The sequence below is a fragment of the Lathyrus oleraceus genome, chromosome 7 (assembly GCF_024323335.1).
Source record: "Lathyrus oleraceus cultivar Zhongwan6 chromosome 7, CAAS_Psat_ZW6_1.0, whole genome shotgun sequence".
Classification (NCBI taxonomy): Eukaryota; Viridiplantae; Streptophyta; class Magnoliopsida; order Fabales; family Fabaceae; genus Lathyrus; species Lathyrus oleraceus.
The window spans coordinates 394748596-394758624 of record NC_066585.1 but is presented as its reverse complement, the minus strand read 5'-3'; positions in this window follow the sequence as shown (position 1 = coordinate 394758624).

The window sequence follows — 10029 nt, the reverse complement described above, 5'->3', positions numbered from 1 at the left end:
GTTTCTGTTTGTTTTGTTTGAAGTTGTATACTAACGTCTGCTTGACTGTTTCAGGTGCTTTAGTTGCTTTTAGTTCCTTGTGAACTTTTGCTTTGCTTTGCTTGTATAAGCAATTTGCATTGAGGTATGTCTCTTTTACTTCATGTAGTCTGGAAGACCTGGCCTGTTACTTGGCCAGGCAACTGTCTGAAGTCCTCCTTAAGAGGCAATGTTTGTGACTGTTTACTTTTGTCCTTGCATAGAGTCAAAGACCTCCTAAGTGAAGAGGCAATTGGTGGAAGGTAGGGATATGCAATCTATCCCCCACTATTCAGTGTGTCATCTGCTTTGCTCACACCACTGTGTTGATGCATTACAGATACAAACCCAAGATCTTGTACAATGGTACAGTTGAGTCAGTTTTAAATGTGTAGAAGGGTTCCCACTTTCTGAACCCACACATTCTTGTCTTGAGCTCTCCCAGGCCAGGGATAAGAGCTGTGAGGTCTCATCCTCACTTCATCCTTTCATCTGCTTCACCTTAGCCCCTCAATGGCAAGGTTAAGAGCACATTCACCCAGTTCCAGAGGTTTGTTTGTCGAGGTTGATATGACCCCTTGACTAAAACCTAACCCTTGTTTGAGCCACTTGTTTGTGTATAGCGTGTGCTATCTGTGCTTGTAGGATTGTTTGACTTGCTTCCTGTGCAAGATAGGATTGTTTGACTTGCTTCCTGTGCAAGATAGGATAGTTTGACTTGCTTCCTGTGCAAGTTAGGTTTAGTTTAGACTTGCTTCCTGTGCAAGTTAGGTTTTGCTTGGCTTGCTTCCTGTGCAAGTTAAGTGTGTGTGGCTTGCTTCCTGTGTGAGCCATACTTAGGATAGGTTGGCCCTCGTGCCATTTAGCTAGAAACCTTAACTTAGGGATGATTTGCATGATAACATCTAGGCTCGAGTCGTAGTCTCCCTAGTTGTGTCTCCCTCTGTTATCTGGTTAGGCTAGTCCTTTATCCCTGCGTAGGGGAACTACAACGCCCTGATCTTCATACCAGATGAAGTATGTAGGCAGGAGATTGAGCTGATCTCTCCGGGCGCCTTTTTTTCTTTTTTTGTGTGTGTTTGGCAACTATTAGGCTCGAGCTCTAGTCTCCCTTTTAGTTTATCCTTTCAACCTTTTGTGTTCCTTTCGACGTCTCAGCGTCTCTTCTTGTGGGTGTGACAACTATTAGGCTCGAGCTCTAGTCTCCCTTTTAGTTTGTTTGTTCATCCTTTTCCCTCCGTAGGGGAACTACATCGCCCTGATCTTCATACCAGATGAAGTATGTAGGCAGGAGATTGAGCTGATCTCTCCGGGCGCCTTTTCTTTCTTTTGTGTGTGTTGTCTGACCTTTGCTAGGCTCGAGTCTGTGACTCCTTAGCATTTGCTGTCTGTCTGTTTGTGTGTGTTTGACAGTTATAGGCTCGAGTCCCCGACTCCCTATTAACCTGTTGTGTTGTTGTGTGCTTGGAAGCTGATGTAAGTCCATCGAGTGGCATTTGGGTTCCAGTGTGTGTGTGTTTTGGTTCGGATGCTGATGTAAGCCCAGTGATTGGCATTCGGGCTCCACGTTTGCCTGTGTGTGTCTTGTTTGTTTGTGTGCGTGTCAGCCGAGCTACGAATGCTCTGATTCTTCTCTCGTCCGAGAAGATACGTATGCATAGGATGCGACATCCTAGCGAGCATGTGTCGTTTCCCCAGTCCGAACTACTTCGACTCTGATGTCTATGCCTGATAGACTAAGTAGGCCCAGGATACGATGTCCTGCCGAGTCAGTTTCAGTCAGTCTCTTTTGTCTCTTTCAGCCAGTGTGTGTGAGTATTTGAGCAGTGTTTAGCAACCAATTTCCTTTCTAGTGTGCGTGGATCCCGTAGAGTACTACGGATGCGTAGGGGTGCTAATACCTTCCCTTCGCATAACCGACTCCCGAACCCATTCTCTTTGGTCGTGAGACCATGTTCTTTCCTAGGTTTACTCTGAGCGTTTCCTTTCCCTCTTTTGGGATAAATAACGCACGGTGGCGGCTCTGTTGTTCTTGTTTTCCCGCCGGTTTTTCGCGCGATGCGACAGCTGGCGACTCTGCTGGGGATAGAGAAGTTGACCTATGCTGGTCCATCTTCCCTGAGCGAGTCTCTCCTAGCGCTCTCTAGGTTAGGGTTTTGGTTGCTTTGTGCTGTGTTTATTTATTGCATTCATTATTTACTGTTTGCATTCATTGTCTATTGTTTGCATTTATGTTTGCATTAATGTTTGCATTTATTCATCTGTTCACCTGGCTGGTTGTTTGTTTCTCTCTGTGTGGGGGGGAAGAGTCAGTTGAGGTAAAAGGTCCAATACCCAGACCATGAGTGAAAATCTAGGATACCTAGGAATAGAGTGATTCATGGGAAGCGGGTGGTATGGCGCCACTTAGCGGAACATTGATATCACGAGCAGTTCAGACCCTGGTGGGATGCTGTCGTTACATACTTCGGGTGTGTATATGACAGTATTCTGCGAAAGGTTATTTATGCTGCGTTTCTCTCAGCCTTACCCTGGCCTAGACTACACCCGTGAGTGGGGAAGGGTTATTCATTACAGGTACCGTTGGTGACTCGGTTCTGTTGGTGACTTGGTTCTGTTGGTGACTCTAGTTCAGACAACAGTGTGATCAGTTTGACCATAAGTTGGATTTATGTTCTGATTTTGACTGAAGCTTCGACCTAGTGATCAGAGATTGCACAAACAGCCAGCCGTGTCTGCATCATGTGCATCATAGCATATTTATTTTTCAAAAGAAACGCAATGAAAAAAATCAGAAAAAAAAATCAAAAAGAAAATTTTCAAGGAACTCAAAGGAGTTTATTTGCAAAAAATTTCAAAACGTGAAAAAACCGGGAAAATTTTTTCACCTGATATATCTGAGGAGATATTCTCATATATGATCAAAATGCTAAATATTTCAAAGTTTGCAAATAAAACCCTCGAGTTCCTTTGAAATAAAAACAAGCATATGCATAAACACCTCATGCATCATTTGCATCAGCAGGTTCTGTTCCGGTCTCCCGTCCTGTGGTCTGACCCTGCGATCTTCATTTATTTTGAGACGCACTTTGCCGGTATTATACCAGAGCCATCTCTGCCAGATTGATGGATCATCCGGGGCAAGAGAATTGTGAACTCGGAGAGATATTTGCCAGACTTTGTACCGTTGATGGACTTATTCCTGGTTAACCGATCCCGGGCTGGCATTGGCTACTGTTCTGGGGCACTTAATGAGCAAGATTTGTTCAAGAGTGGAGGATTCGTCCATGACGATCAACCTGAAGAAGAGGATGCTGCTATCTTGGAAGAGGACGCAGAGGACTTGAACAATTTCACCATTCCTGGTGGTGTCTGCCACAATTGGGTCACTGTGGGCTTTCCTACAGTTGTTCATAAGTCTTTGTAATAAACACTTTGTTTAAAAACCCTTCTCCCATGCCAAAAGGAGAAGTGATGACATTGTTGGCAACATTTTGTGCAATGATATTTTCATTCAAATAATTCATGTTAAACATTTGTTTTTCCATTTGTTTTCCCTTTTCGCTTTTTGCATGAAATTGGTGATCACAAAAAAACCTTTAAAAACAGGAATAAAAGCAATCTTTTCATCTGCATAACGATTGTCTTGTTTGATTTTCAAAGAGCTTTTCATATCAAAATCTTTATGCAGGTTGTTTCTCAAACCCATTGAACATAATGATCGGACGTCATCTCCCAAGTTTGAATTCCCTGTATTCGAAGTGGACGAAGATGATGTTGAAGGGATTCCTGACGAGATTTCCCGACTTCTTGAGCAAGAAAAGAAGATCACTCAGCTGCCTCTCGAGAATCAGCAGAACAGCCAACTGGGGCATTATCAAAAAAAAAGAGAAAAAGAAAGAGGAGGGTGCAAAGTCAAAAAAAAAGAAATCAATCAAAATCAAAAGAAATCAAAAGAAAGAAAAAGAAAGAAAAAAAAAACAAAAGAGAAATAGCACCCTCAAAGTCCCAAGTTGGCTGATGCTGAATTAGATCAACTGCCATGTGTCGTGGTCAAGTTATATCAGCAGAGAGTGAAGAAAGCACGCGTTAAGAAGGTCAAACCTCGTGTGTTCCAAGGAACCTTGTGCTCAAAAAAGTCTTGTCTTTCGTACCCGATTCCAGGGGCAAGTGAACCCCAAGCTATGAATGTCCATATGTTGTCAAAAGAGCCTCTTCAAGCAATGTTTTGACACTCACAACAATGGATGGAAAAGTTCACTCGTCCTGTGAATTCCGATGCAGTCAAGAAATACTTCGCCTAAAACAAAAAAAAAAGCAAAAGCTCGATAAGTCAAACACCCCCAAAGGGCGACTTAGTCAAAAAGGAGCGTCTCGGTGGATTGAAAACCCGAAAGGGCGATCCAGGCAAAAGTTAGAGACATTGGAAAAAAAAAAAGAATTTGCATCCCGCTAGATTGATCACCTCACACTGGGGCAATCTAGGCAAAAATTAGGGATTTGGCAAGTAACTGCATCTTGACAAGACTGTGCTCTATATCTGTCATCCGTCAGGGATTCTCGACTCGTCGTCGACTAAAGCTTTGAATACATCGCAAATTCAGAATGGTAGAGGAAAGGTCATTATGTTCAATGTAGCCCTCTCCAATATATATCGCCAATTTCAAACTTGTACAGATCCATGGAGTCTCGCCCTTTGCAGACTACCATTCCATCACATCAATTTGAGCTTTTATCCAATTATTTGCATTCTTATTTGTTTCAACTCAACAAACGTTTTGCATGTTTTAATTGATAAAGTATCATTGTTTTCAAAATAAACAAATTTTTCAAAAAAAATTGTTCTTAAACAAAGTGAACCTTCACAATGATGGAAAGAATACTTAGGAGACCCACAGTGCTCTCCCGGGGGTGGTATGATTACCAACAGGTAAGACAATTGTTCGTATCTCGAGCATGACTGTATCTTTGTCCTGCAGAACCTCGTATGGTCTCTCCTCAGTGAAGTTGCCCGATGCAGTGTTGTTTGAAGTTGTTCATCTTCACGTTCCCGGCAGTACAGATTCTCCCTCCAAGTCCCTATTAGCCCTATCGTGGGGCATCCCCAGTATAGTGATGTTTGAGCCTTATCATGGGGCATACCTGGGGCACGTTCTTTTATCTAACAATCCCGGCAGAGCCAAATCAGGGGCAAGGGATAGTTGAACGGTGAAAAGACAGTGAAAGATTACGACGACGATCCTGGAAAGTTAATCAAGAAGACTCTTCAAAGTCTGATGATTGGAAAGTATGTATGAATCCCAAGAGTTCAACCTCCGTGAAGTACGGACGAGTTGGGAATACAAGATGATGGAGCAGAAAAGTCCAGAAGAGTCTGGGAGTTCTTAAAAGTGGAAAGTCAACACTATGGGTGGATGATGGATACCAGTGTTCAACGAGTCGACCGACATCCCTGTCAAACAAGCTGTATCTCCCCAGCAGGTCTGAGGATTGTTTATCCCCAGCAGGCTTATACTTGCAAATTTCCCCAGTTGAGAATCCCCGCTGAGCGCCTGGCAGCTATTTTCCCCGGGAGTCCCCTAGGGGAGTTTATCAGTAGACTGTAGGTGTGTTCCCCAACAATTGGTTTTGTGATGCTGTTACCTCCGGTATGGCTGTGAGTGCTTATCCCAAGCAGGTTTGGGGAATTCATCTCCAGTATGATATAACGTGTTATCATCCTCAACAGAGTTGTTACTCTTGCCACTATGGTTGTTCTCTCCACAAGGATTGTTCTCCTTAGCAGAATGGTGTGGTTTTCCTCAGCAAGTTCCCCGAGTGGAGCGGGTCTCATGAAATACATCTCCAGCAGTGATTCTCTTACATATGGATTGGTTGGGTCGTCCCTAATGGAGTAGCATTTATTTCTCCAGCAGAGTTCATCCTACCAGTGGATTGGACGGGTTTCTGTAGTAGACTGATATCGGCATCCCCAGCGGATTTGTGACTGTTTTCCAAGTCTGAAGCTGTCTTCCCAGCAGAGGTTGTGTTGATGGTTTTTCCCCAGCAAGGTTTGTCTTTCCCCAGCAGGATGGAAGTTGACCTGGTTATAGGATCCCCAGCACAGTTCCTGGAGTTCCCCGGTGTTGTCTCTAAAAGAGACGTGTGTTTATGCATTCATCATTTAGATAAGCATAGCATATCGCATCATTAGTGCATAGCATTTCCATAATCATGGGGCATTGTGTAAAGCAAGAAAAAACTCATGCATCAACATTGCAAGCATATCCATTAGTCCTAGGCCGTGGCGACCAGCCGAGATTGGGTTGTTGGAAAGAGTTTAGCATCGCGCCATTGGATCGGCTTCAGGATTGGGTTCATCAGCATGGTTGAGAGGTTGGTGTTTTCCGAACAAGTGATTCCTCGGTCGAGTGGGTATCCCCAGCAATGTTACTCCCCAATTGTTGGCATCTTGCCAGCTTGGGTCTTTTTTCCTTAAGCAGATATGGGTGTGTCCGATCTCTCCATGTAGAGTCTACCCCTTAAGCAGAAAGTGTCAATCTTTTCCTGCCATTTCCCCACTGAGATACGTCCTCGTGGATGACGGTTGCTTCCGTTCCCTCCCAACACACATTGGGATGGGTTTTCCCTATTGAGTTCTTTCCTCATTAGGATGAGTCTTGTTTCAGTCTGCCTTTCTGGATCGATCCTAAATTGGCTTCTTGTTGGCTGTCTCTTGTGTTTCCCTGGGGCATAAATGAATAGTCGCTCACTAACCGGCACTCATTCATTTCATCCTCAGCGGAATTTGTTGTTGGCCTCTATCTACAAACCGGTAGTTGTAAGTCCTATTTTTGTGGTTTTCTACCTACAAGCTGGTAGTTGTAAAATCCCACTTTCATCCCCTTGTTGGAGTTAACCCTTTGTGTTCATCCTATGCATGACTGTTTACTTTTCCGTGGTTTTCTACCTACTAACCGGTAGATGTAATCCCCTCTTTGTGGTATTAATGGTCTTGCCCCCTTTGGATACTTGCTTTGATCAAGCAGTATTGTCCCCCATTGGGTCTTCACTTTCTTTTTGGATACTTGCTCCAAGTTAGCAACTTTATCCTCTTTTGATTGGTCATCTTTTGCATACCTAGTCTGGTACCCAGATGCCTTTCTTTTCGGTCGTTTATTCATTTAACAACCTACAACCCGGTTATGGATAATCTTCCATGCGAGTGTATTATCTACGTTTTGACGGCTATAGATAATGTGTACTTATGATTTCCCGGTATTCAGACCGAAGGAGTTTCCGACGATCAGGTCGATGTACTCATGGCACAAGGCCAATTTTCCGGTATTCAGACCGAAGGAGTTTCCGACGATCAGGTCGATGTACTCATGGCACAAAGCCAATTTTCCGGTATTCAGACCGAAGGAGTTTCCGACGATCAGGTCGATGTACTCATGGCACAAGGCCAATTTTCCGGTATTCAGACCGAAGAAGTATTCTCCTCTCCGTTGGTGTCGATAAACGTCGAGTTTTTCCCGATCATCCGTTGATGATTTGGTTGTGTTCACTCTCCCCAGTAGAGTTTTCTCCTCTCCGTTGGTGTCGATAAACGTCGAGTTTTTCCTAGACATCCGATGATGTCTAGTTGTACCCCTCTCCATGCAGAGTTACCTCTCCGTTGGTTTCGATAAACGTCGAGTTTTTCCCGATCATCCGTTGATGATTTGGTTGTGTTCACTCTCCCCAGTAGAGTTTCCTCCTCTCCGTTGGTGTCGATAAACGTCGAGTTTTTCCTATTCGTCCTATGACGTCTAGTTGTACCTATCCCCACGTGGATTTACCTCTCCGTTGGTCTCGGTAAACGTTGAGTTTTTCCCATTTCGTCCGTTGACGTATGGTTGTATCCCTTCCAGTCATTCATTAATGTCTGGTTACCTCTCCGTTGGTCTTGGTAAACGTTGAGTTTTTCCCATTTCGTCCGTTGACGTATGGTTGTATCCCTTCCAGTCATTCATTAATGTCTGGTTACCTCTCCGTTGGTCCCGATAAACGTCGAGTTTTTCCTAGTTGTCCGTTGGCATCTAGTTGTGATTTCTTTTCCCATTCATCGTCGTTGCGATGTCTGGATGTGGCCATACCCTTTGAAAACCAAAAAACAAAACAAAAATACCCAGTAATAAATATCAAATCCCAGTGGACGTTTCCATTGGTGGATCCCTGTATTGTGCAAATTCTACGGTTCTTTGGTATTCAATCCCTGTTTACCCTGAAAGTCTGACAGCCGTTGCTATCATCCATTCGGGTTCCCAGCTGATTGAATAGGGGCAGCTGTAGCACCTCAAATTTGCACCTATCATCATGCATACATTTTCACATTAGGTCATGGCATATCATGATCCATTGCATAGCATTTGCATTGTTTCTTTTGCCTCAAGTGCAAGCCAATCAAGAATTAGGTCAAACTAATCTCCTGATCAGTCAACCAAGCAAGCAAAGGAATTTCTCATTGAATCAAGGCCTTAGGGTTTATCCAACAAGTTCACATGGCTTGGAGGTCTATTTGAAGTATTTTGGTCAAGGGTTGAAGACTCAGAGGTCATCAGTTCACACACAGACAGTCAAAACCCTAAAGAAGTCAACTGTCAGTCAAAGCAGTGGTTGGTGGTCATTCTTGTGGAATTTGGGCACCATGGTCAATGATCAAGAGTTCATACAACTTGGGACATCATTTGAAGTCAAGTTCTCAAGGAATCAGGGTTTGGAATTCATCAGTCAATGCACAATCAGGCAGAAACCCTAAAAGTCAATTGTTGGTCAACTGTCCATTTAATCAGTGATTTGATGATTGGATTTGGTTTGTGAGAGCTCATTCATGTCCAAATAGTCATCATACATCATGCCAAACACCATCATGGAAGAATTTGAAGCCAGATCAAAAATTTCCAAAAGTAGAAACTGGGCCTGTAACTGAAACTTACCATAAATGGAAAGTCTTGATCCTCAAACCTACATTTTGATACAAGCCTCAAATGAATTTTTGCCCAACATGAAAGTTGAAGATCTTGTTCTCCCATTTCCAAAAAGTCCTAGAACTCTCAATTCCCATGTGTGGTTGGCAAGTTATGATCGAATCGATTTCAGAAAATCTTGAACTTCAGAAGGCCATATCTCTCAAACCGTTTGACCAATTTGGTGGGGTTTTTTCCTACAAGTCACATTTGATCCCCTCTTTCCAAAAATATAAATTTCATGTGCCAAAACTTCACCAATCAAAATGGCATATTTTGACTTTTCTCATTTAAATGCAAGTTTGACCAAGAGTTGACTTTTTGATTTAAACATTTTTCCAACATTTGGCCAATTGGGACAGCTCATAAATATCATTTTAAGTGTGTTTGCAAGCTCAAATTATGCAGCACATGTGAATCATTGCTTAGTTGCTTGGAATTTGCAAAAAAAGGACACTTTCATCATGCTAAACCATGCTACTTCATACCATGCCTTGTACCTCAAAAGGACAGCAGCATTATGCATCATTTGCTGTCATTTGAAGCCTCATTTGCAGCCTAAAAAACCAGCAAAACAAAGGCCATGCTTGCTTGCTTGATTTTGGAGAAAAAGTACAATTTGCAACCATACCTATCCATACTATCCATGAGCCATGCTTTGTATCTCTTAGCAAAAGATTTTATATCATTTTTTTTCTGTCAATTGGAGACTAGAAGCAACCATACACAACAGAACTTCATTCATTCATACTCATTCTTGGCATTTTTTCCAAAACCTGTCAAAAAAAAAAAAACTTCCAAAAGACCAAGCTTTGCCTTGCCAAAAGCAACATCAAACAGCAGACCAAAGCATCATTTTCTGTCAATAGAAGACCTTAGTTGCAGCAAAAAACACAAAAACATCTCATTCTAAAAAAGCTTCATTTTGTGCATTTTCAAAAAACCAGTCCAAATTTTAAGCCATTGCAAGTTGTTTTGAACCAAGCTTTCTTCACCAATCATCATTTGGAGGGCTGTGCTTCAT